The sequence below is a fragment of the Malus domestica genome, chromosome 15 (assembly GCF_042453785.1).
Source record: "Malus domestica chromosome 15, GDT2T_hap1".
In the NCBI taxonomy this organism is placed as follows: Eukaryota; Viridiplantae; Streptophyta; class Magnoliopsida; order Rosales; family Rosaceae; genus Malus; species Malus domestica.
Window position 1 is genome coordinate 7,828,248 of NC_091675.1, and position 6,000 is coordinate 7,834,247.

Sequence of the window (6,000 nt, forward strand, 5' to 3'; positions counted from 1 at the left end):
CTGATTTTACAAGTCCTAAACCACAGCAGCAAAGGGTGCTACATGAAGACCAGCCAATGAACACATTGAAAAAACATGAAAATTTGCCAAGCAGCCCAAATTTTAAGAAAATACAGCCTGGTAAAGAAGTGTGGTTATTAAGTTCAGATTTCAAGTCATTTCCAGGGAAACAAGAGTCTAGATGGAAAGGCCATTTTCTGGTTACTAAAGTTTTTCAGAATGGTAATGTGGACATTAAGGCTAAGGGCACAGATTTCTCATTGAAAGTGACCAAACATCAACTAAAACCATGCATAGAGAAATTTGGTGTAGGCAAGTCTTTGACTCTAAAGGCACCAATGATCTAGCCACCGGACTTCGGCAACGTCTAGCTACAGACTTAAAATAAAGCGCTTATTGGGAGGCAACCCAATTTTTCTAAACTCTTTCTTAATTTTAATTTTCGTTTGATTTTCTCTTTAATATAAAAAAATAAAAAATAAAAACTAAAAAAAACAAAACAAAAAAATAATAAAAAAAAAAAAACAAAATTTGAAAAAAATGGAAGATTGCATATTGATTTTATTTATCCAGTTTATTTGATTTTATTTTAATTTTTTGACGCATATTGGTTAATTGCAGGTTGCGAACGTGGAAAATAAAGCGCGTCCTATGCTGGAATCCTGCACCCAGCAGCAAGCCTAACGTTCACATCAACCACATCTACACTATGCTGGAAATTTACAGTAGTCCACATAAAAAGCCATTCACAGATGCAAGTTTGGGGGTGATTGTTGCAGATCCAGCACATAAACAGAATTTAGAGCAGTTAATTTCTGCAGCTCAGTTTTGCGATGCATGGAGGAAGCACAATTAAATCACAGATCCATACACCACAGAACTGAGTACATATATTATTACCAGATCTACAACAACTACACTTGCAGGGATTCGAATTTTACCTCCCAGATGCATCGATCTGGGTCATGCGGCCTGTGCTGTTTTCCTCCGTTGCTCTTGTGTGTTTACTTCTGTGTCCTTGGCTCTATCATGGATCCGTATACCCCTACATAAAGACCCAACAATATGAGTACATACAGGTTTACATATGGCATTCAAATGAACTGTTGTTGAACTTGTAAATGTTGAGCTTAGCAAAAGCAGACGAACGAGATCTGTACCTATATGACATACAGAGGCCGCGACAGTTGCTGTTGATTTTGCTTCAGGAACCACTAGACCGGAAGCTCATAGTTGTTGTCTCTCGGTTGTACGCTGGAGTTGAGGGAAAAGTTTTCAGTCACAGTAGTGGTTTTATTATTCAACTCTCAGATCATCATTCATCAATAAAAAGGGTTACGGGTTTTACCTCAACATTTGCAGATCCTTGGTTGAGCTGAGCTGCTGACTCCGGGTGTGTTCTTGTGTTGTTGTATTGGATTTGAAACCATTAGGGCTCTTCCCACTGATAAACCACATGCAGGTGTTAGTGTTTGTTCCAGATCTCTCTAACAAATAAATTGGACACTGCAACCACAAGATTGGAGGATGATTTTACCTTTGGGTTTCCGTTTTTCCGATTTTCCACCACGGCGGGGTACTCACGGCGGTGTGTTGTTGTTGGGTTATGGACGGCTACGGATGCATCAATCTGCGAGGAAACTGAGACATACACAGAACAGTCAAATGCATCAGTCACAAACATTTTCATTTTACTCTTGGTGATGAAGTTAGCAGAAATGGAGCTACATCTTTACATTTGAACGAACAAAAGGAGAAATGGCATGGCTTCGTTTTTACCTGCAAAGGGGGGATTTTTGGACGAACTGTTTTAGTTCTGCTCGTTTGGGTCTCCGTATTGCGGACCAGAGCCCTATTATAGAGGAATCAGACATGCCTGTGTCGCTCCACCATGGATGGGGTTTGAGAGCAAATCGAGAGAAATGCGAAAAAAAAAATAAATGGAAGGGATAAGGTTTTTGCATTTTTTTTTGAGTAATGAAGGAGAGAGAGCAGAGATATGGGGAAATGAGAGAAGAAAATAGAGAGATAAAAAACCTTTTCAGATTTTCTAGAGAGAGGACGATGGGCATCTTGGATTGATCTTCACCCTTACTTTGGAATCCTATGGAGCTCCCTGCCGTGATGCTTGCCACGTGTCAAAGCTGGTGTATTCCCAGGTCTATTCATGGGACTCGGTTTGCATTAAAGAAAAAGAAGAGCCGTTCGGCTCGGGACCCAATATTTGCCGGATTTTTTTTTTTTTTTTTTTTTTTTGAAAGGCATGCAGGCTTTGGTCATATCTCCATCAAGTGGGCACTGTTATCTGATAAGTTTATTTTAAAAAAAAATAAAATAAAATATTTTGCACGCCAGCTGCCCACCACTTGTCACACGGCATGCCAATTGCATGCCATTCCAAGAAGCGAATCCAATGCTTTTCCACAACTAGTGCTAGGAGTTGGTGCACATGTGCCGTGCACATGGCCTTGGTTGTGGGCCGGTTCTCCATGAATGGGTTAGAGGCGTTTTGTCCAGCCACTTCATTGTCCAGCCAGGTACTATCTTTCTTTGTTTTAGTTTTGTTAATCATTTTCACTTTTATAATTATTATATTTTAGTTTAAGTTTATTTCATTTTTATCATATTTCTTTTATTTTCTACACCTTGAGGACAAAGTGTGAAATAAGTTTGGGGGTGGGAAAGTAAATTTTAGTTTTTTTTATTTTTATTGTGTCCGTTTAAAAATTTTCATTCTTGTTAAGTTAATATCCATAGATTATTTTAAACATTGGAACAAATGGACATGGTGAAAGTTAATCCCACATTAGAGTCTTTTCTATTTATCGTTGCTTAGACACTAATTCATGAATTATACTTTGAACTTTGCACATCACACCAACATGGTTTGTGGGGAGTGAGATTGAAATACTTGCTTTTAGTCTAAGTTTATTTTTATTTTTTATTTTTTATTTTAAGTAAAGTCAGTTATTAGTGTGAAAAAAAAAATTAAATAAATAAATAAAGTAATAATTGTCTCACCCGAGGTTCTGCCTAGTAACCGGGCCAGTCCTGCCTAATCAGCAGTGATTCTCGCGTCAAACGGTAGAGTTTTGGCATGAGGCAGGGTGGTTAGTTGGTTTCGTAGCCTTTTCAGCTCGGGTTAATAAGTCCTTAGGGGTGTTCTACACCTAGTGTCCTAAAGCCCTAGTGGTTTGGGAGTCATTGACCTAAAGCTCGCTACATGGGTTGGATCGAAAGCTTAAGTAAACCGACATTGCACGACCACTACTGTTACTGGAGAAAAAAAATGTTATATATGAAAAAAAAAAAAGTGAAAAAGAAAAAAAAAAGAAAAAGAAAGAGAGTTATATTTAAAGTTACTATGTGTGAAATAAATAAGGACGAGAGGTAAGGGTTTTAGTCGAGTCTCCTTAATTATGTTGGTTCACTTTACACCAAAGGAAGTTTGTGAATTCTTTTCTAATTGATTCTAAATGGCTTAGACTCTGTGGTGGGATTGGTTGGAACTTTTGAAAAGATGTTCTAGTTTTTAAAATTTGCTATGGATTGCAACTTTGAAGGTGAAAATTTTTGTCAGTTAATTTTAGCTAGTTAGTTTGTTAAGTTTTTATTTTTGTTTGAGTCTTGTTTTGCTTGAGGACAAGCAAAAAGCTAAGTTTGGGGGTATTTGATGAGTAGATTTTATATTATATATTTGACCCTAATCTTAGTATATTTTGGTTAATATATTGGAAGAATTTTGATACTTTGAATTGTATTTTCAATATAGGACTTTCGACTTCCTCTGGAGAAAAACAGGACCAAATGGACGAATTTTGGAGTAATTCCAATTGGAGGACGTTCGTGAGTCAATTAGCTTGATCGTATCAAAATTTGGGATTTTTCCACCAAGCAGTTATTTTCTGGCGATGAAATAAAGAAGCAGTGCGCAGTGCTGGAAAGTGACGTTTTTAGGCTTAAATGACGTTTTTGGAGCCCAAGATGACCTCGGATGGGTTCGTGGCCTTCTGGAAAAGTGTTCAGAATATTCCAAACATCAAATCCAGCTATATTGGGCCAGTTTTGGAGCAGCTTTTGGGCCAAAACGTGGCTGTTCAGATTTTAGACGAATTTTACTATTTTTATTTAGGGTTTTTATTAATTTTAGTTGGCTAGGGTTTTTGTGGTGGCTTAGCAAATATATTGCTGAGCCGTCTACAGTTTTATGGTACGTTTTATTTTATGCAATATTGGAGACAGGGAGAAGTGCTAGGGTTTTGAAGATTTTCTACTTGAAGGTGTTTTCAATCCTTTTCTTAATAATATTTTCTATGATTTCACTTATGAATATGCGGAACTAATTTCTTTTGCTAGGGCGAAACCTTGAGCCTTAGCATGAATATGTGATTTTTATTTAATTGCTTATGATCGATTGCATGCGTACTTTGAATTGTTAATCACCGAGATAAAAACTATCTAATTGTCGTAATGCATGATCACCATTAGGATCTTTAGAAAAGTAATTTGATGCAATTTTGGTCGGAAGGTTCCCTGAAATTGACGCTGGCTTCTTGTGATTAATAATTGTAATTTCGCTTAGGATGAATATCACGTCTTAAGGATTGCATGGTTTTTCAAAGGATTTTCATAAAGCATAATGAGTCTTTCATGTTCATATTTGATCCGAACGTCCGGACGGGTTGCATGTTAGATATACATTCTATGTTGGAGGTTCCAAGTAGAATATGAATTAGGAAAATCTAACCTTCAAAATGGCATGTGTAGATCATAAGTAATTGGTAAAAATTCATAGGATTGCTAGGTGATGGTGGAACCCTAGTGCTTTCTTAATTTGATTTTCTCAAAACTGTTTTTTTCTCTCTAGCTCTAATATTGCAGATTGTTTATTTTAATTCATTAATTTCGTTTTTATTTTAATTAGGTTTTAAAATCAATCACTTCAATTTCTACTTTACAATCATTAATTGGAATCTGATTTGTTTCGAATTATTTAATAATCCCTGTGGAGAATGACCTTGCGAGATCCGTTTATACTACAATAACCTTGTGATTCTTGCAAGTAAAATAGGAGGTTTTTATCGCATTCACATAAGCAGAAAAAATCTTATCAGCAACAACCAACAGCAAACATCAAACGTTTATTAACATGCACACAAATCACTTGAGTGGTCACCAGTCCCAGTATTCGAGCAATCGTGGATGTGGTGGACATCAACATACTTCCATTGCAAGCAGACTAACAATTCTTGATCACCCACGTCGACCTCAAAAACAAGTGGCCCAACAAACATGTAATTTTCTTCTTTCCCAACAACTTTGAAATACAGCAACCATAATCATTCTTTAAAGGGTAAATTACATAGTAGCCCCTCAGGTTTGAGGTTTATTACAACCTCATACAACATCTTTAAAACATTTCACTTTCATACCTCATGTACTATTTTATTTCAAAATAACACATCCGTTAGATTTTCCATTCATTAGTCTGTTAAATGCTGACGTGGCTGCCACATTTGTGCTTATGTGGCTGCCACGTGGCAAAAAAATTTTTTTTTTAATTTTTTTTAAAAAAAACCTAAATCTTCAAAAAAAAAAAAAAAAAAAAAAACCTTAGAAAACCCAGATCCCACCACTTCCACCCCTCCTGGCCGCCGAAACCCCATCCCTTTAGAAAACCCATAAGCAGCCATCAAGACCCTCATTCCCTTAAATTTCCCAACACACTCTCCTTCTCACTCTCACTCTCACCCAACACCTTCCCCACACCCCCAAAACCATGAAAGTACCTTCTCTTTCTTCCTCCTCCTTCCCTCTGTTTCCCTCGACCTCTCCCGCTGCAACCTCTCCAACCAAATCCCACCACAAATCTGCCACCTTTCTTCACTAATCCACCTCAATTTGAGCGACAACGCCTTCCACGGCCCTCTCCAGCCCGCCATTTTCGAGCTCTACAACCTCAGGATCCTCGGCATCAGCCACAACGACTTCAAGTCGGAT

General features: G+C 37.4%; 1 long non-coding RNA gene across 1 annotated transcript; it reads right to left on the minus strand.

Annotated features, from left to right (window-relative positions):
• Positions 1–1,559: 1,559 nt before the first annotated feature.
• On the minus strand, positions 1,560–1,851 carry LOC139192493 (uncharacterized). Its single transcript, XR_011576690.1, has 2 exons — positions 1,737–1,851; positions 1,560–1,641 (listed from the first exon to the last, which is right to left on the minus strand). It is a non-coding gene; the product is annotated as an uncharacterized lncRNA (long non-coding RNA).
• Positions 1,852–6,000: the final 4,149 nt, after the last annotated feature.